The sequence below is a fragment of the Schistocerca cancellata genome, chromosome 6, assembly GCF_023864275.1.
Source record: "Schistocerca cancellata isolate TAMUIC-IGC-003103 chromosome 6, iqSchCanc2.1, whole genome shotgun sequence".
Taxonomy (NCBI): Eukaryota; Metazoa; Arthropoda; class Insecta; order Orthoptera; family Acrididae; genus Schistocerca; species Schistocerca cancellata.
In genome coordinates, this window is record NC_064631.1 from 623814815 (window position 1) to 623836365 (window position 21551).

A 21551-nucleotide genomic window follows, 5' to 3' on the forward strand; every position below is an offset into this window, starting at 1 on the left:
AAACACTTTTAATCAAATGACCCTTACTCACTTAGCCTAAAATTTTAATATGGGCTACAACACAATCGGAATAATTACTATATTTTGTTCACGGAGAAAAACGTATGTGAAACTACCAATTAAATTACGATTGCAATTCACAAAAAAATGTTAGAATTAGAGGTATGACAACATCCACGCTATCCATGCGTGTTTTATAGTGTCACTTACTTTCTTTATCATCTCCTTTTCGGCTGTTCTTGTCTCCTGAAAATGAGCTGAATTAAATTAGCCAATTACCAATCATTTAGTGGATGACTTGACTTGAATCTGCGGTGACGCATTTAAAATGAAATCGTACCTCATCAGTCAAAATTATACTAATACACTTACTTACCTCCAATGCATCCTCACAGTTATGGTACCCAAGGGACACGACGAGATACACGAAGTAACGTTTTTTTTCGTTTTTTGGGTCATCAGTCTTCTAACGGATTTTATGCGGACCGCCACGAATTCCTCTCACGTGATTGACTCTTCATTTTAGAGTAGTAATTGACAACGTACATGTTTAATTATTTGCTGAATGTATACCAATCTCTAGCTTCCTCTGCAGTTTTAACCCTACACAGCTATCTCTAGTACCATCGAAGTTATTAAACTACGACTCAGTAAATGTCCTATCATCATGCCTCTTACCTTGTCAGTGTTCCTCATACATTTCTTTACTCGCCGATGCTGCGGATTACCTCCAGATTCATTATCTTGTCCATCTAGAATATTAGGAGCACTGATATGGTAAGGAGTGAGGAGATTCTCCACATAACCATTGGGGAAAGGAGCATGTGGAAAACACTAACAAAAAGAAGTATTATGATGATAGAACATCTGTTAGTTCACAGAGGAATAATTTCCGTGATACTAGAGGAAGCTTTAGAGGGTAGAAACTGAAGAGGATAACAGAGACTTGAATATATTTAGCAAATAATATACATATATATACAGGGTGGTCCATTGGTAGTGACCAGGCCAAATATCTCACGAAATAAGCAGCAAACGGAAAAACTACAAAGAACGAAACTCGTCTAGCTTGAAGAGGGAAACCAGATTGCGCTATGGTTGGCACGCCAGATGTCGCTGGCATAGGTCAAACGGATATCAGCTGCGTTTTTTTTTATAATAGGAACCCCCATTTTTGTTCCATTCTTGTGTAGCACGTAAAGAAATATGAATGTTTTATTTGGACCACTTTCTTCGCTTTGTGATAGATGGCGCTGTAATAGCCACAAACCTATAAGTACGTGGTATCACGGAACATTCCGCCAGTGCGGACGGTATTTGATTCGTATACGTTACCCGTGTTAAAATGGGCCGTTTACCAATTGAGGAAAAGGTCGATATCGTGTTGATGTATGGCTGTTGTGATCAAAATGCCCAAAGGGCGTGTGCTACGTATGCTGCTTGGTATCCTGCAGGACAAGTGTACGGAACGTTAGCCGGATAGTTACGTTATTTAAGGAAACAGGAAGTGTTCAGCCACATGTGAATCGTCAACCACGACCTGCAACAAATGGTGATGCCCAAGTAGGCATTTTAGCTGCTGTCGCGCCTAATCCGCACATCAGTAGCAGACAAATTTCGCGAGAATCAACATCGATAGCACCCGTACCATATATCTATGCACCAGGAATTTCATAGCGACGACTTTGAACGTCTCCCACTGGGCACAAGAGAAATTACGGGACGGTGACAGATTTTTTGCACCCGTTCTATTTAGCGACCAAGCGTCATTCACCAACAGCGGTAACGTAAACCGGCATAATATGCACTATTGGTCAAAGGAAAATCCACGATGGCTGCGACAAGTGGAACATCAGCGACTTTGGGGCATTATGGGAGGAAGGATAACTGGCCCCCATTTTATCAATGGGAATCTAAATGGTGCAATGTATGCTGATTTCTACGTAATGTTCCACGGATATTACTACAAGATGTTTCACTGCATGGCAGAATGGCGATGTACTTCCAACATGATCGATGTCCGGCACATAGCTCGTGTGCGGTTGAAACGGTATTGAATGGCATATTTGATGATTGGTGGATTGGTCGTCGAACCACCATATAAAGGCCCGCACGTTCACCGCATCTAACGTCCCAAGATTTCCTTCTGTGGGGAAAGTTGAAGGATATTTGATATCGTGATCCACCGAAAACGCCTGACAAAATGCGTCAGCGCATTGTCAGTGCATGTGCGAACATTACGGAAGGCGAACTCCTCACTGTTGAGTGGAATGTCGTTACACGTATTGCCAAATGCATTTAGGTTGACGGACATCATTTTGAGCATTTATTGCATTAATGGTGTATTTACAGTTAATCACGCTGTAACAGTATGCGTTCTGAGACATGATAAGTTCACAAAGGTACATGTATCATATTGTAACAACCGAAATAAATTGTTCAAACGTACCTACGTTCTGTATTTTATTTTAAGAAACCTACCTGTTACCAACTGTTCGTCTAAAATTGTGATCCATATGTTTGTGATTCTTACAGCACCATCTATCACAAAGCGTAAAAAGTGGTCCAACTAAAACATTCATATTTCTTTACGTACTACACGATTCTGTAATAAAAAATGGGGGTTCCTACTTCAAAAAAACGTAGTTTATATACGTTTGACCTATGGCAGCGCCATCTAGAGGGCCAACCATAGCGCCATCTGGTTTCCCGCACTTTGTACTTTTTTCGTTTGACCCTTATTTCATGAGATATTTGGCCCAGTCACGATCAATGGACCATCCTATATATATATATATATACCAGAACTCCACTAGCAAACATCTCATTTTGGTTCTTACCAGAATTAGCTTTGTAAATGGATTGTACAGAAACTTGAGCATTACAGTCCAAATGTTAATGGCATATGCTGTGTGTCTTGTTTGGATACATTTTATTTTCTATTCGCTTGCTTAAGGGTCTTCAGTCGACACTCACATAGACCTGGTTGCTGGTCTTATCGTAGCCGCGCGTGCAAGTAGTGCGCTGGACTCCTAGAATACTTGAGCGTCTAAGGTCAGTCGATGATGTGTCCGCAGTAAATTCTGCCCTGACCCGATACAACAGTGATGAAATTGTGGGTATATGCACTCCACTGTCTTGCTCTTTATATGTTTTGATTATTGCTTATTACAGGCTTCTTCGGTGTGGTTTCACAAAAACAGGGGTGACGGCGGTAATAAATCGGATAAATCATAATTAAGTCACTACTGTGTAATGAGCCGCCACAAACGAAAATATTCACTCTTCACGGATACATAATTGTGTGCGAGCGCGCTTTGAGCTGTGTGTGTGTGTGTGTGTGTGTGTGTATTCTCACCAAGAGTCTGTAGGCGATTACAGCAAAGATGCAGATGTTTCAAGTCTATAGTCATACATATGGCTCTACCCTCAGACTTACAGTTGTGGACAGAATTTTAAGCTTCATCTCAGACATTGTGGTAGTGTAAGCAATCTGCTGATGAGGCTTTTAAGCTGGTGTTTTCATATTTGGTGATTTTGATTTCTTAGGCTTTAGCCGTGGTTTAACGCGTACCTCTGTGCTTGACGTTTCGCCTCATAAAGTTGGACACATTATCAGGGACTGTAAAGAGTCAGATGTGAAAGTTAAATGAGCTCAGTAAACCGACCTATTATACGTAACCACGTAGCAGCCGGTCTGTGCTGTCGTCGAAGATCGTAGTCAGCGCTCTGAAGACGTTGCGTGGAACGGTTCAACTAACTGCACTTGTTAAAGATTGAAACTATGTGACACATTATAGCTTCTAATTAATGTCTCCAGCACTAGGAGGCGAAACGTTATGCACGACTTAGACAATTTCCTAACGTCAATAAAATGAAAACTTTATTTGTTTCCATTGGGCTTTCTTTTATCATTTAATTTTCAGGATGTAAGTGGGCACAGATACGCAATCTGAAACACGTAGATCATGACATAAGTGGATACCTAGAAGATAAATGTCCAGAAATTAAAATAAGGACTTGGCATTCGTGAAAAATAAGAATTACTTGAAATTTTTACTAGCTGCCACAGAAGGGATACATATTCAGATGTGCATCTAAGATCTGTGTGTGTGGTACAGCAGGCTGACTGAGTGTTTGTGCCTAATTAAACAAGTTACAACATAATCTTTTGGTTTCTTTGATGCCGCCCACGACGAATTCTTCTCCTGTGCCGACCACTTTGTCTCAGTTAGCACTTGCAAACTGTCATCGTTGCTCAATGTAATCAAATCTCTGTTATCCTCTTCAGTTTCTACCCTCTAAAGCTTCCTGTAGTACCGTGGAAATTATTCCCCTATGTCCTAACAGATGTCCTTTCATCATAATACTCCTTCTTGTCCGTGTTTTCCACATACTCTTTTCCCCAATGAGAATCTCCTCACTCCTTACCTTCATCTAATTTTCTAAATTTTCTTTAGCACCATATCTCAAACGCTTCCATTCTAATTTTTCCGGTTTTCCTACAGTCTATGTTTCACTACCGTACAATGCTGTGCTCGAAACGTACATTCTCAGAAATTTCTTCCTCAAATTAAGGTTTATGTTTGATACTGGAGAACTTATGTTAGCCAGAAATACCCATTTTACCAAGCCTAGTCTGCTTTTGATGTCTTCCTTGTTCCGTTCCACATCGGTAATTTTTCTGCCTAGATAGCAGAAGTCCTTAACTTCATCTACTTCTTGACCATCCACTTCTCATTACTCCCGCGTTTTTTCGATTTACTCTCAATTTACATTCTGTACTCATTAGACTGTGCATTCCATTTAGCAGATCCTGTAATTATGGTTCACTTTCACTGACGATAGCAATGTCTTCAGCAGATCAGCAGATCAAATCAGTGATATCCTTCCACCTTGAATTTTGATTCCACTTTCTCTTATTCCAGTGACTGCTTCTTCGATCTACAAATTGAGCGTAAGGAAAGAAGTACTACATCCCTCACACTCTTTTTAATTGGATCACTTCGTTCTTTGCCTTCCACTCTTATTATTTCCTCTTGGCTGTTCTTCATATTGTATATTACTCGTCCATCCCTATAGCTTCCTCCTTTTTTTCCTCAGAATTGCGAACATCCTGCATCATTTTGCATTACAGAACGCTTTTTCCAGGTCGAAATACTATGAACGTATTTTGATTTTTCTTTGGTCTTGCTTCCATTACCGTAACGTCAGAACTGCCTCTCTGGTGCCTTTACATTTCCTAACGCCAAACTGCTCGTCATCTAACACAACAAAATTTTCTTTTCCATTCTTCTATATATTATTCGTGTAAGCAACTTGGATGTCTGGGCCGTTAAGATGATTGCATGATGACTCTCGCACATGAAAGCCCTTACAATCTTCGGAATTTTCTGGATGATATTTTTTCCGAAATTCAGATGGTATTTCGCCAGCCTCACAGATTCTACACACTAACGTGAATAGGGGTTTTGTCGCCACTTCGCCCAATGATTTTGTAAATGCTGATGAAATGGTGTCTCATTTGATTTTAAGTCTTCCAAAACTCTTTTAAATTCTTATTCTAATAGCGGATCCCCTGTCTTTTCTATACCGACTGCTGTTTATTCTTGTTTCACGTCAGACAAATCTTCCCCCACATAGAAGTTCTCAATGTCCTCTGCATTTCACTTTGTAATTTCCATTGTACTTTTCCGATAACCGTTTTTTTTTAATATCTTCACATTTTTCATAAAGTCATTTCGTATTGGCTTTTCTACATTTCCTGTTTATTTCATTCTGTATTCCTGAATTTCCCCGAACATTTTTGTACTTCCTGCTTTCATGAATCAATTGAAGCACTTCATATGTTACCCATGGTTTCTTCACAGTTGCCTTCTTTCTTCGTACGTTTTCCTTTCTCCTGTGATTGCCATTTTTAAAGGTTTCCATCCTTATTCAACGGTACTGCCTACTGAACTGTTCCTTATCACATTATCTAGTCTTAGAGAACTTCAAACTTATCTCTTCATTCCTTTGTAGTTCTGCATCCCACGTTTTTGCGTACTGATTGTTCCTGAATAACTTCTTAATCTGCATCATACTTTTCATTACTACTAAATTGTGATCTGATTTATATCTGCTCTTAGGAACGCCTTACAATTTAGTATCTCGTTTCGAAACCAGTCTCTGCCTGACCACGATTTAGTCCAACTGAAAACTTTCCATATCTTCGGCCCTTTTACACTTATACCTCAGTCTCTTGTGGTTCTTGAACAGGGTATTGATTATTATTGTTAAAATTCATGATTAAACCTTTATTTGTCACTTATTTTGCACAATTGGTTATTAGTTTCTTTCAGTGACTATTATCAAGCTTACCTGCTGAAATTATAGTATAAATTTCCTACTATTTATGCCAGCTAAGCGTGATAATGGTCACTGACCGGAACCAGTAACAAATTATGCAAAATAAATGACACATGAAAGTTTCATCAGGAATTTTAACAATTATTTGGCGGATGAATATCTTCATCAGCAAACATGCACGTATTCGCTATTACTAGGTAAAATTTTCTGCAGGGCTCATTCTTTCTCCTCTGTTATTCCTAGCACCAAGAAGATGTTTTCCGGTAACGCTTTCTTCTACTTTTTTCCCCACAGTCGTATGGGAGTCCTCCATGACTATTAGATTTTCATCTCTATGTACTTACTGAATTATCTGTTCAATATCCTCCTATACTTTCGCTCTCTCTGTATCTTCAGCGGGGACGTCGGCATGTGTACTTGAAATATCTTCGTCGCTGATGGTTTCCATTCGATTCTGATCAGAACAAGACTGTCACTGAATTGTTCACAGTAACTCACTCTCAGCCCTACCTTTCTATTTATAGCGAATCCTACTCCCATTATACCATGCTGATATTACCCTAAAATCATCAGACCAGAAATTATTGGCTTCACTTCAGTGCCCACCAGTGTATCCGTACTGAGTCTTTGAATTCCCCTCTCCAGTTTTTCTAACTTACTACGACGTTCAAATTTCTGACATTCCACATCCCGACTGATTCAACGTTATCCTTTCGGTGATTATTCAGTGTTTTTGTCTTGGTCGCCTCGCCTCTTGGCAGTCCCCTCCCTCCGCAGGTCTGAGTGGGGTACTATCACAGAATCTTTAGCTAATGGAGAGACCATCATGGCACTTTTTCAGATACAAACCACAATCCTGTTTATATACTTTATGCATCTTTAATGCAGTGGTGTCGATAGCCTTCTGCATCCTCGAGCTGTTGACTACACCTGTTAGGTCATATTAATAGGCTTGATGTGCAGAAGTATTCAGTGACGGAGCAGAGTGTGCATAATATGTATCACAGGTCCATATAACCTAGTAAGTAGTAGGATGTGCCGTTCGTGCTGACCGTGTGGTGTTAAGGCATGCGTAGTTGTCATGTTATGGTGACGCTGCCATCATTATATTCGCCTTAAATATAATGTAGAGTGATAAACAGTATAGATTGTCGACGTTATTGCGTAGTTATAGCGTGAATTATCAGTGACATATATTACAGACTGCCATTCGTAAGGATAGCCACGTGGTCTAACGCGCTGATTCCCGAGCGGGAGGGCGTGCCGCCCGGCGGATTAATATCAAGGTCCGGTGTGCCGCCTAGCCTGTGGATGGTTTTTAAGGCGGTTTTCCATCTTCCTCGGCGAATGAGGGCTGCTTCCCCTTATTCCGCCTCTGTTACATTATGTCGCGGTTGCTGCGCAAACACTGTCTCCACGTACGCGTACACCACAATTACTCTACCAAGCAAGCGATTGGGGTTACACTCGTCTGGTATGAGACGTTCCCGGGTGGGGTGAAAGGGGAGGCTCCACTGGGGGCTGAACTGCACAATAACCCTGCGTTAGGTGTAGGGCGGCGTTTGGGTGGGTGGACTACTATGGCCTATTGTGGGGTTGTGAACAATACACAATACCCAAACATAGGGGTACACTATCAACTTACAGTGACGGTTTCTTTGATCTGCTAATACATTTGTTGTGTCAGATTTCTAATAGGGCTGAGAGGGTTAATCTAAATAAAGGACCATTTATGTGGGATTGACTTATTTTTCATTTCATTTTAAATTATTCTTAACGTTTATTGTTTTTTATTTTATTTACTTTAATATAATGAAACACACTGTTTACGCAGTTAGACGTTCCTTACAGTAATTAATGCCAGAGGTCTATATTCCTTTAGCACTCGTCATACCCAGAAATCACATAGAGTCAAGTTGGGTGGCCGTGGTGGCCACGCCACAGATCCATCTGTTCCAATCCACCGTCTACGAAATGTTTCATATAGGGAATGTCGATGCCTTAAGGAATAATGTGGTGATGCACCACTTTGCTGGGACAAACAATTACCACGTCACTATTATTAACTGAAAGTGCTTTGGTACAGATACGTGATGAAAATACTTGTGGCTTTTTGTGACATTATTTAACGGGATAGAGCTCCCTATCATGAAGGCAAATACAAAAAGAGCGCCTGGGTATCTATTTAAAGGCACGGCACTAGGTATTTTATTGAGAATACGGAGCCCACAAAAACTTCGTAGCGCAGCTCGACTTCGTATTTGGGATCTGTAAACATAGATGGAAATATCTGTTTGATGCGTCACAAGAACATTTAATTAACCATGTTTCCCAAACCATAACCCTCTCACCCTTAATAAATTAAGTTACAGAGAAGTGAACGTTCTGTTTCAGTAAGTCACTTAATAAAGCGCAGTGACAGAAGCTTCTTGTGGATCAAACACAGCAGCTTCCTCTTCCTCTTCATTAACACACCATTCATTCACTTCCAAGACTATATTAACTCAGTTATTGTCTACAAACCTGCTTTGTAATGAATTTAATTATTGACTGACTCGACCCTCATTTCTGTTTAGCTTGAAACAAATTCCTTCTGTGTGAGAGAGAAGTGCTGTAATGAAATCTATGTTGGTGTAATCGTGGGCGTACGTCATTTGATATTTAAGAGAGAGGTAACACCATATAGTTCCCAGTCGTACATTCGATCAATTTATGGGCTGCACATAGGTCCACCACCTGATGCAAACAATGTCGTTGGTCCCGATTTCACTGATTTCCTGTGGTCATCGAAATACACTCCTGGAAATGGAAAAAAGAACACATTGACACCGGTGTGTCAGACCCACCATACTTGCTCCGGACACTGCGAGAGGGCTGTACAAGCAATTATCACACGCACGGCACAGCGGACACACTAGGAACCGCGGTATTGGCCGTCGAATGGCGCTAGCTGTGCAGCATTTGTGCACCGCCGCCGTCAGTGTCAGCCAGTTTGCCGTGGCATACGGAGCTCCATCGCAGTCTTTAACAATGGTAGCATGCCGCGACAGCGTGGACGTGAACCGTATGTGCAGTTGACGGACTTTGAGCGAGGGCGTATAGTGGGCATGCGGGAGGCCGGGTGGACGTACCGCCGAATTGCTCAACACGTGGGGCGTGAGGTCTCCACAGTACATCGATGTTGTCGCCAGTGGTCGGCGGAAGGTGCACGTGCCCGTCGACCTGGGACCGGACCGCAGCGACGCACGGATGCACGCCAAGACCGTAGGATCCTACGCAGTGCCGTAGGGGACCGCACCGCCACTTCCCAGCAAATTAGGGACACTGTTGCTCCTGGGGTATCGGCGAGGACCATTCGCAACCGTCTCCATGAAGCTGGGCTACGGTCCCGCACACCGTTAGGCCGTCTTCCGCTCACGCCCCAACATCGTGCAGCCCGCCTCCAGTGGTGTCGCGACAGGCGTGAATGGAGGGACGAATGGTGACGTGTCGTCTTCAGCGATGAGAGTCGCTTCTGCCTTGGCGCCAATGATGGTCGTATGCGTGTTTGGCGCCGTGCAGGTGAGCGCCACAATCAGGACTGCATACGACCGAGGCACACAGGGCCAACACCCGGCATCATGGTGTGGGGAGCGATCTCCTACACTGGCCGTACACCACTGGTGATCGTCGAGGGGACACTGAATAGTGCACGGTACATCCAAACCGTCATCGAACCCATCGTTCTACCATTCCTAGACCGGCAAGGGAACTTGCTGTTCCAACAGGACAATGCACGTCCGCATGTATCCCGTGCCACCCAACGTGCTCTAGAAGGTGTAAGTCAACTACCCTGGCCAGAAAGATCTCCGGATCTGTCCCCCATTGAGCATGTTTGGGACTGGATGAAGCGTCGTCTCACGCGGTCTGCACGTCCAGCACGAACGCTGGTCCAACTGAGGCGCCAGGTGGGAATGGCATGGCAAGCCGTTCCACAGGACTACATCCAGCATCTCTACGATCGTCTCCATGGGAGAATAGCAGCCTGCATTGCTGCGAAAGGTGGATATACACTGTACTAGTGCCGACATTGTGCATGCTCTGTTGCCTGTGTCTATGTGCCTGTGGTTCTGTCAGTGTGATCATGTGATGTATCTGACCCCAGGAATGTGTCAATAAAGTTTCCCCTTCCTGGCACAATGAATTCACGGTGTTCTTATTTCAATTTCCAGGAGTGTATTAACGCAAATCATAGCTACAGCAACCGGGTGGTTTATCACACGGGTTGGGGTAGCGTCTTTCATTCATAATCAAAACGTCTTCGGTCCCGGGTTCGATCCCCGCCACTGCCTAAATTTTGATGAATAATCAGCATTGGCGGCCGAAGACTTCCGGCATAGAAAGTCAGCCTCATTCTGCCAACGGCCTTGTCAAAGAGGACGGAGGAGCGGATAGAGGTTCAGGGCACTCTCTTGTCCTAGGGGTGGGAAATTGCCCCTAAAGGCGGAAGAATCAGCAATGATCAACGACATGAGGATGCAGAAGGCAATGGAAACCACTGCATTAAAGACACGTAACGTGTATCCACAGGACATGTGGCCTGTAATTGAAGAAGTGTCATGATGATCTCTGCATCGGCAAAAGATTCCGGAATAGTCCCCAGTCGGATCTCCGGGAGGGGACTGCCAATGGGGAGGTTACCATGAGAAAAAGATTCAATAATCTACGAAAGGATAACGTTCTACGAGTCGGGGCGTTGAATGTCAGAAGCTTGAACGTGGTAGGGAAACTAGAAAATCTGAAAAGGGAAATGCAAAGGCTCAATCTAGATATAGAAGGGGTGAGTGAAGTGAAGTGGAAGGAAGACAAGGATTCCTGGTCAGATGAGTATCGGGTAATATCAACAGCAGCAGAAAATGGTATAACAGGTGTAGGATTCGTTATGAATAGGAAAGTAGGGCAGAGGGTGTGTTCCTGTGAACAGTTCAGTGACCGGGTTGTTCTAATCGGAATCGACAGCAGACCAACACCGACAACGATAGTTCAGGTATACATGCCGAAGTCGCAAGCTGAAGACGAACACATAGAGAAAGTGTATGAGGATATTGAAAGGGTAATGCAGTATGTAAAGGGGGACGAAAATCTAATAATCATGGGCGACTGGAATGCAGTTGTAGGGGAAGGAGTAGAAGAAAAGGTTACAGGAGAATATGCGCTTGGGACAAGGAATGAAAGAGGAGACAGACTAATTGAGTTCTGTAACAAGTTTCAGCTAGTAATAGCGAATACCGTGTTCAAGAATCACAAGACGAGGAGATATACTTGGAAAAGGCCGGGATATACGAGAAGATTTCAATTAGATTACATCAAGGTCATCAGAGATTCCGAAATCAGATATTGCATTGTAAGGCTACACAGGAGTAGATATAGACTCAGATCACAGTATAGTAGTGATGAAGAGTAGGCTGAAGTTCAAGACATTAGTCAGGAAGAATCAATACGCAAAGAAGTGGTTATAAGGAAATACTAAGGAATGACGAGATACGTTTGAAGTTCTCTAACGCTATAGATACAGCACTAAGGAATAGCGCAGCAGGCAGTACTGTTGAACAGGAATGGACATTTCTAAAAAAGGCCATCACAGAAGTTGGGAAGGAAAACATAGGTACAAAGAAGGTAGCTGCGAAGGAACCTTGGGTAACAGAAGAAATACTTCAATTGATTGATGAGAGGAGGAAGTACAAACAGGTTCCGGGAAAAGCAGGAATACAGAAATACAAGTCGCTGAGGGATGAAATAAATAGGAAGTGCAGGGAAGCTAAGACGAAATGGCTGCAGGAAAAATGTGAAGACATCAAAAAAGATATGATTGTCGGAAGGACAGACTCAGCATACAGGAAAGTCAAAACAACCTTTGGTGACACTAAAAGCAACGGTGGTAACATTAAGAGTGAAACGGGAATTCCACTGTTAAATGCAGAGGAGAGAGCAGATAGGTGGAAAGAATACATTGAAAGCCTCTATGAGGGTGAAGATTTGTCTGATGTGATAGAAGAAGAAACAGGAGTCGATTTAGAAGAGATAGGGGATCCAGTATCAGAATCGGAATTTAAAAGAGCCTTGCAGTGCTTACGGTCAAATAAGGCAGAAGGGATCGATAACATTCCATCAGAATTTCTAAAATCATTGGGGGAAGTGACAACAAAACGACTATTCACGTTGGTGTGTAGAATATATGAGTCTGGCGATATACCATCTGACTTTCGTAAAAGCATCATCCACACAATTCTGAAGACGGCATGAGCTGACAAGTGCGAGAATTATCGCACAATCAGCTTAATAGCTCATGCATCGAAGCTGCTTACAAGAATAATACACAGAAGAATGGAAAAGAAAATTGGGAATGCGGTAGGTGACAATCAGTTTGGCTTTAGGAAAACTAAAGGGACGAGATAGGCAATTCTGACGTTACAGCTAATAATGGAAGCAAGGCTAAAGAAAACTCAAGACACTTTCACAGGATTTGTCGACCTGGAAAAAGCGTTCGACAATATAAAATGGTGCAAGATTTTCAAGATTCTGAAAAAAGTAGGGGAAGCTATAGGGGGAGACGGGTCATATACAATATGTACAACAAGCATGAGAGAATAATATGAGTGGACGATCAAGAACGAAGTGCTCGTATTAAGAAGGGTGTAAGACAAGGCTGTAGCCTTTCGCCACTACTCTTCAATCTGTACATCGAGGAAGCAATGATGGAAATAAAAGAAAGGTTCAGGAGTGGAATTAAAATACTAGGTGGAAGGATATCAATGATACGATTCGCTGATGACATTGCTAACCTGAGTGAAAGTGAAGAAGAATTAAATGATATGCTGAACGAAATGAACAGTCTAATGAGTACACAGTATGGTTTGAGAGTAAATCGGAGAAAGACGAAGGTAATGAGATGTAGTAGAAATGAGAACAGCGAGAAACTTAACATCAGGATTGATGGTCACGAAGTCAATGAGGTTAAGGAATTCTGCTACATAGGCAGTTAAATAACCAATGACGGACGGAGCAAGGAGGACATCAAAAGCAGACTCGCTATGGCAAAAAAGGCATTTATGGCCAGGAGAAGTCTGCTAATATCAAATACCGGCCTTAACTTGTGGAATAAATTTCTGAGGATGTACGTCTGGAGTACAGCAGCGTATGGTAGTGAAACATGGACCGTGGGAAAACCGAAAAAGAAGAGAATCGAAGCATTTGAGATGTGGTGCTATAGACGATTGTCGAAAATTAGGTGGACTGATAAGGTAAGGAATGAGGAGGTTCTACGCAGAATCGGTGAGGAAAGGAATGTGTGGAAAACACTGATAAGGAGAAGGGACAGGATGATAAGAAATCTGATAAGACATGAGGGAATGACTTCCATGGTACTAGAGGGAGCTGTAGAGGGCAAAAACTGTAGAGGAAGACAGAGATTGGAATACGTCAAGCAAATAATTGAGGACGTAGGTTGCAAGTGTAACTCTCTGATGAAGAGGTTGGCACAGGAAAGGAATTCGTGGCGGGCCGCATCAAACCAGTCAGTAGACTGATGACCAAAAAAGAAAGGGGGCACTGAGCGATGAAATCCATCAGGTCCTTATCAGGCACCATAAATTATGAATACCATGGCTCTACTAAATAATACTGATTAGCAAGAAAATTATGGCCACCGACTTGCTATTGATATAAACCCGTGCAGGCAATGGCCGCGTCACATGGCGAAAATCGACTGCTAATCAGACACACGCACGGTGCATGTCGTCTCAGTGAACGGGCTGTCCGTGTGCGGAATATGGAAAGCGCGCGATCCATCAGAGTCTGAGCATGGAGAGACTGCGATGACCCGGAGGCACAGCACGAGCATTTCGGAAGCTTTGAGTGATCAAGGAGTGCTTTGATGAGTGTCTTCAAGATGTGGCGAAACCAGCGTGAAAGCACCGCCAGATGTCGTGGGGTTGGGCGGCCAGCCCTCGTTACAGATGTCGGACGTCGCAGGTCGTGCAGACTGATAAAGCGAGACAGGAGGCGAACTGTGGCGGAATTAGAATCAGTCTTTAATCCTGTGCAAATCACAAATGTGTCTGAACACACAGTGCAGCGAACACTACTAACGGTGGGCCTCCGCAGCAGACGACACATGCACGTGGCTATATTGACACCATGACATTGGCAATTAATGCCGAAATGGGGTCGTGACAATCAGCACTGGACGTTAGTGCAGTGGCAGACCATTGCATGATCTGATGAATCCCGGCAAGTTCTTTATCTTGTCGATGGTAGGGCATGAGTCCTTCGTCTTCCAGGGTAAAAGCGTTTGGCACTTGTGCTGAGGGATGGAGACCAGCTGGCGGCGGCTCCATTATGCTCTGGGGAACATTTACGTTGGTAGCCGTGGGTCCAGTGGAGCTTGTGCAAGGCACTATAACGGGGATATCGTACACTGGTTGTGAACGATATGCACTCCTTCATGGCGAAAACGTTACGTGACGGCAGTGATGTTTTTATCATGAAATTGCGGCATGTCACCAGGCCAAGGGTTCGATGAAGTGGTTTAGGAACAGAGTGGCGAGTTGCAGATGATGTGCTGCGCACCAATTCACCAGATCTTTACCCGATAGAACAGATCTGGGATTTGATTTAACGTTCTGTCAGATCTCATCACCACTCTCCCCGAAATTTGCGAGTATTAAGTGACTTGTGCATTAAGATGCTATGCCAGGTCCCCCTAGCGACCTGCCAAAGCCTAATTGCTTCCAAGCCGTGAAGCATGGCCGATGTTATCCGTCCAAAGGTGGACATAACGGCTAAGAGTCAGGTGGTCGTAATGTTCTGCCTGCTCATTGTACATGAGATAGATCTTGAGATGGTTCGTCTATTGCTAGCAGAGATGCAGCTGTCTGTACGAAGGTAAAAATATGGAAACATTGTACAGAAGCACAGGAAATCGCTGCGAAGGATCCATGCTAGACTCAGGTATTGGTTCTTACATATCATCTTAATAAAAGGAACGTATTTTGTGTACACTGAAGTGACAAAGAAGCTGGTATACGCAGTCGTATTCAAATACAGAGATTGTAAATAGGCAGAATAAGGTGATGCGTTCGGCAACGCCTCTGTAGGACTAAAAGTCGCTTTCTGCCGCTACAACGACTGCTTATAAACATTTACGTGAGTTTGAACGTGGTGTTATAGTCGGCGCACGAGCGATGGGACACAGTGTCTCAGAGGTAGCATGAAGTGGGCATTTTGCAGCACGACGATTTCTCTAGTGTATATCAGGAATTCGGTGAGACATCAAATCTCCAACATCGCTGCGAACGTAAAAAGATCCTGCAAGAACAGGACCAACAACGAATGAAGAGAATCATTCAACGTGACAGAAGTGCAACCCTTCCGCAAATTTCCGCAGATTTCAATGCTGGGCTATCAACGCCGGCCGGAGTGGCCGTGCGGTTATAGGCGCTACAGTCTGGAACCGCGTGACCGCTACGGTCGCAGTATCGAATCCGGCCTCGGGCATGGATATGTGTGATTTCCTTAGGTTAATTAAGTTTAAGTAGTTCTAAGTTCTAGGGGACTGATGACCACAGTAGTTAAGTCCCATAGTGCTCAGCGCCATTTGAACCATTTTTTGGGCTATCAACAAGTGCCAGAGTGAGAACCATTTAACGAAACATCATCGATAAGGGCTTTCGGAGCCCGAAGGTCCACTCGTGAATCGTTGATGACTGCCCCATACATAGCTTTATGCCTCGCCTGAGCCCGTCAACATAGACATTGGACTGTTGGCCACTGGAATCACGTTTCCTGGTCGGCCCAGTCTCGTCTCAAATTGTATCGAGCGGATGGACGTGTACTGGTATGGAGATAACGTCATGAATCCACGGACCCTGCTTGTTGGTAGGGGACTGTTGAAGCTGGTGGAGGCTCAGTAATGGTGTGGGGCATGTGCAGTTGGAGTGATATGTGACCCTGATACGTCTAGATACGACTCTGACCGGTGACACATACGTAAGCATCCTGTCTGTTCACCTGCTTCCATTCCTGTCCATTGTGCATTCTGACGGACGTGGACAATTCTAGCAGGACAATGCGACACCCCACACTTCCAGAATTGCTACAGAGTGGGTCCAGCAACACTGTTCTGAGTTTAAACACTTCTGCTGGCCACCAAATTGCCCAGACAACATTATTGAGCGTATCGGTGATGCCTTGCAACGAAGTGATCAGAAGAGATCTCCTTCCCGTTGTGCTCTTACGGATTTATGGACAGCCCTGCAGGATTCCTTGTGTCAGTTCCCTGCAGCACTACTTCAGACACTATTCGAGTGCATGCCACGTCGTTTTGCGGCACTTCTGCGTGCTCGTGGGGGCCTTACATGATAATATTATTCAGGTTTACGCCCATAGTTTCCACCAATCCGTCCATTAGAGAGTAGCTACTAATACTCTGATATGCAGGGCTAAGTTTTTGGTGAGGAAGCCGGCCGTGGTGGCCAAGCGGTTAAAGGCGCTACAGTCTGGAACCGCGCTGCCGCTACGGTCGCAGGTTCGAATCCTGCCTCGGGCATGGATGTGTGTGATGTCCTTAGGTTAGTTAGGTTTAAGTAGTTGTAAGTTCTAGGGGACTGATGACCTTAGAAGTTAAGTCCCATAGTGCTCAGAGCCATTTTTTTTTTTTTTTTGGTGAGGAATTGCTTGTAGTATGTGTTCCGAAAGGAAGGCTGTGTGTCACGTGATAAGAGGTCAGCGTTCTCCAAGAAAAGGAAACACACATTCACATGATGTGCCTCCGTTTACATTTCTTTGCTTCTGCGGTGCAGCAAAATAAGCCGAGTTTGGGAAAGACAAAGCATCCGGTCAAATTTACCACCTCGAAGGAAGATAAAGGAAAATCTTGGTCTCTGGATCAATGGGATTTATAACATGTCTTGTAAATGTGATAGAAATTACGTCGGTGGGTCCACCGCACTGTTTACGACCGTTGTGCAGAACGTCAACGACAAATTAAAAAGTCGAGAACTGGAGAAATCCCCAGTTGATGAGCACCACCTCACAAAATAACATAAAACACTGCTCGACGAAACAAAATTTTGTTTTAGGCTTTTGCATACGGGGATTCTGTAGTTAAAGTGACTATAGAAATAAGAATGTATGAGAAAATCATCAACCGTGACCTTGGATGTTATCGTAGTGGTGCATCGAACCGAACTGGCAATGCAGAGAAGAGTTAGAGATACTCTTCGCAATGTTTACGAGGTGGCGATGACGTCACCAGCGCAGACGTTGACACCTTCAGCGAGAGAATGAGGTAATTGCCGACTAACCAGAAGCTACCTTTGGGTTACATGGTGTCACCACCGCAGCACTTTGGACAGTTAGTTGCTCCTGAAAAAGACGAGGGAGATAATTGTCGAAAGTTTGAGGTTTTACCCTGAATTTACGGGGCAAGATGTCCGAGAACGTTTCATACTAAACCCAAATTTAATTGCTGGTTAAGATCTTGATAGATAGATTGATTCGAAAAATCTAATTAGTAATTAGTGCAAACAAAACGTTAACTTTAACTTCTAAAAATAATTCATTTGAAACAATTGTCGTATACCAATATATCCTAGTTCCAAAGCATATTGCTATCTTTCTTGTGCATCAAAGATATTATTTTTCGGGTCACGTAATTGAATTGTTCTGTGTAAATGTAGTATATTATCCCCCGCCTGCAAAAATGGCACGGAGAGCAGTGTCAGATATGGAAAAGAATGAATACTTTTCAAACAAATCATCCCGACATTTGTATTAAGCAGTTTAAGGAAACCACGGAATACCAAAATCGTTATAGGAACATATGTTTCGACTGCCTTCTTCCCGACCGTGTGCCCACTGTGCGAGACGGCTCGGTCATTGGTTCAAATGTTCAAAAGTGTGTCAATTCCTAAGGAACCGCTTAGGTTATCGGTCCCTAGATTTACATACTGTTTAAATTAATTTAAACTAACCTATGCTAAGAATAACACACACACCCATGCCCGAGGGAGGACTCGAAGCTCCGGCGGGAGGGGCAGCGCAGTCCATGACATGGCGCCCCAAACCGCGCGGCCACTGCGGGTCATTAGTTGTGATGATGATGTACTTTGACTGGCGCAAAATATCTGTGTCTTTGGTGTCCTTTTGAGTACCTTAAGATGCCAATGAGATTCAAAGGAATTAACAAAAATGTCACAGACAATTAAAACATATCAGTTTGACAAAAATCCAGATCACAGTCTCACACAGACTAGAAATCATTTCATACCTTTTAATAATATAAGAGAGTGAAGGCGCAAGGTGAAAAATAATGGAGGTGAAATCTTGTCTGCCTAGTCGCTGGGCTAATAAAATGCTAGCCAGCCGCTAGTTACACACAACAGCCTCCAAACTAAGATTATGCGCTGGAATCCGGCCAATAAATAATATTTTAAAACGCAGGCAACACGCATCTCACCATATCTAGAGATGAGAGCAGATCCCTGACTATGACTGCCCTTTCGTCATGAATATAGTGTGTAATAGGTAAAAATACGTTGAACCGAAATGTGCACATCACTGGCGTTATAGACGAATGGGTCCCCATTGTCTACGAAAAAGGCTATCCGTGGACGACCCACCCGTCTAGGTAAAGAGCCGTGAGTGAGTGACCGTATATGGAGTCAAGTTAGTAACACTCGTTCGATCTCTGTGATACACTATTGGCCACTAAAAAAGCTAAACCACGAAGATGACGTGGTACAGATGAGAAATTTAACCGACAGGAAGAAGATGCCGTGATATGCAAATGATTAGCTTTTCAGAACATTAACACAAGGTTGGCGCCGGTGGCGACACCTACAGCGTGCTGCCATGAGGAAAGTTTCCAACCGATTTCTCATACACAAATAGCAGTTGACCGGCATTGCCTGGTGAAACGTTGTCGTGAGAAATGCGTACCATCACGTATCCGACTTTGATAAAGGTCGCACTGTAGCCAATCGCGATTGCGGTTTATCGTATCGCGACATTGTTCGAGTTGGTCGAGATCCAGTGACTGTTAGCAGAGTATGGAATCGGTGGGTTCAGGATTGTAATGCGGAACGCCGTGCTGGATCCCAACGGCCTCGTATCACTAGCAGTCGATATGACAGCCATCTTATCCGCATGGCTGTAACGGATCGTGCAGCCACGTCTCGATCCCTGAATCAACAGATATCGACGTTTGCAAGACAACAACCATCTGCACGAACAGTTTGACGACGTTTGCAGCAGCATGGACTATCAGCTCGGAAACAATGGCTGCGCTTACGCTTGACGCTCCATGACAGACAGGAGCGCCTGCGACGGTGTGCTCAACGACGAACCTGGGTGCACCAATGGCAAAACGTCATTTTTTCGGATGAATCCAGGTTCCGTTTACAGCATCATGATGGTCTCATCCGTGTTTGGCGACATCGCGGTAAACACACATTGGAAGCGTGTGTTCATCATCGACATACTGTCGTATCACCCGGCCTGTTGGTATGGGGTGCCAATGGTTACACGTCTCGGTCACCTCTTGTTAGCATTGACGGCTCTTTGAAAAGTGGACGTTACATTTGAGATGTGTTACGACCCGTGACTCTACCCTTCATTCGTATCCTGCGAAACCCTACATTTCAGCAGGATAATGCACGAGCCCATGTTGCAAGTCGTATATGGGCCTTTCTGGATAGAGAAAATGTTGGGGTGCTACCCTGGCCAGCACATTCTCCAGATCTCTCACCAACTGAAGACGTCTGGTCAATGGTGGCCGAGCAACTGGCTCGTTACAATACGCCAGTCACTACTCTTGATGAACTGTGGTATCGTGTTGGAGCTGCATGGGCAGCTGTACCTGTACACGCCATCCAAGCAGTGTTTGACTCACTGCCCAGGCGTATCAAGGCCGTTATTACGACTTGACGTGGTTGTTCTGGGTATTGATTTCTCAGGATCAATGCACCCAAATTGCGTAAAAATGTTATCACATATCAGTTCTAGTATAATATATTTTTCCCGGGTTCGATTCCCGGCGGGGTCAGAAATTTTCTCTGCCTCGTGATGACTGGGTGGTGTGTAATGTCTTCAGATTAGTTAGGTTTAAGTAGTTCTAAGTTCTAGGGGACTGATGACCATAGACGTTAAGTCCCATTGTGCTCAGAGCCATTTATAATATATTTGTCTAATAAAGACCCGTTTATCATCTGCATTTCTTCTTGGTGTAGCAATTTTAATGGTCAGTAGTGTCAGTAATAGGGACACAGCAGTTATGAAAATTACGTGCAGTAGGTATCAAATACCGCAGCTTGAAGTCAATTAACATCAGCCGAACCGGTCCTACGACTGATTCATTTTGTGTTCAAGAGCAGTTTACCAGATGATGTCACAGAATACTAATCACAACTGTACGCGATTATGAAGTTGCTGGTGCAGCTGAGGCCGAGGGAATTTTTTCTTTATCCCAGATTTCCTTAGTGTTCTATAAGCGATTCCACTAAAGTACTCAGCAGACACCGTCATGCATCACACGAAAGATGTTTCTCTTTCGCTGAAACGGCGTCAGAAAGCGATAATGTCCTCCTTTGTTCGTGGATGTTATGCGAACAAGGAGACCAGTAGTGGTGACAGAGTCTAACAATTGTCCTCTTTCTTACATGGAGTAAAATGTATCGTTCGGGAAAGGAGAAAGAAACAGTATGGATCAAAGGCACAGTACTACAAATAAATGAGCACTGCTTTTAAAAACAACAGCTCGTACAGTGCAGTATGGCACTGTGTACTAGAAGTTGTGCTTTGTAGCGAGATGCGGAGGGTCCAGAAGTGGCCACGGCCGCCGACTGCACAGTGTTTTGTCACTCCACGCCCCGCCAACCACAGGCCGAGCTAAGCGGGTGCCGCCCCAGTACAGAGCGGCTGCCGCCCACCCAATTTTAACTTCCCGCCCCCGCGCCCAATTGTCGGCGCTCCCACGGTCCTACTGTGTATCTGCAGCACCCCGCCGGGCACAGCCCATTGCTGAACTAATTGCCGCGCCACCAGCCGCTGACGTTATGGTCGATCGGTCATAGTCAGCTGGCGGTCCGCCCACAGATCGCTCTCTTTCCCTGGTCCTCGCGAATCGCAGCCACTGTGAACAGATCACTTTTTTACCTCCAGCAGCT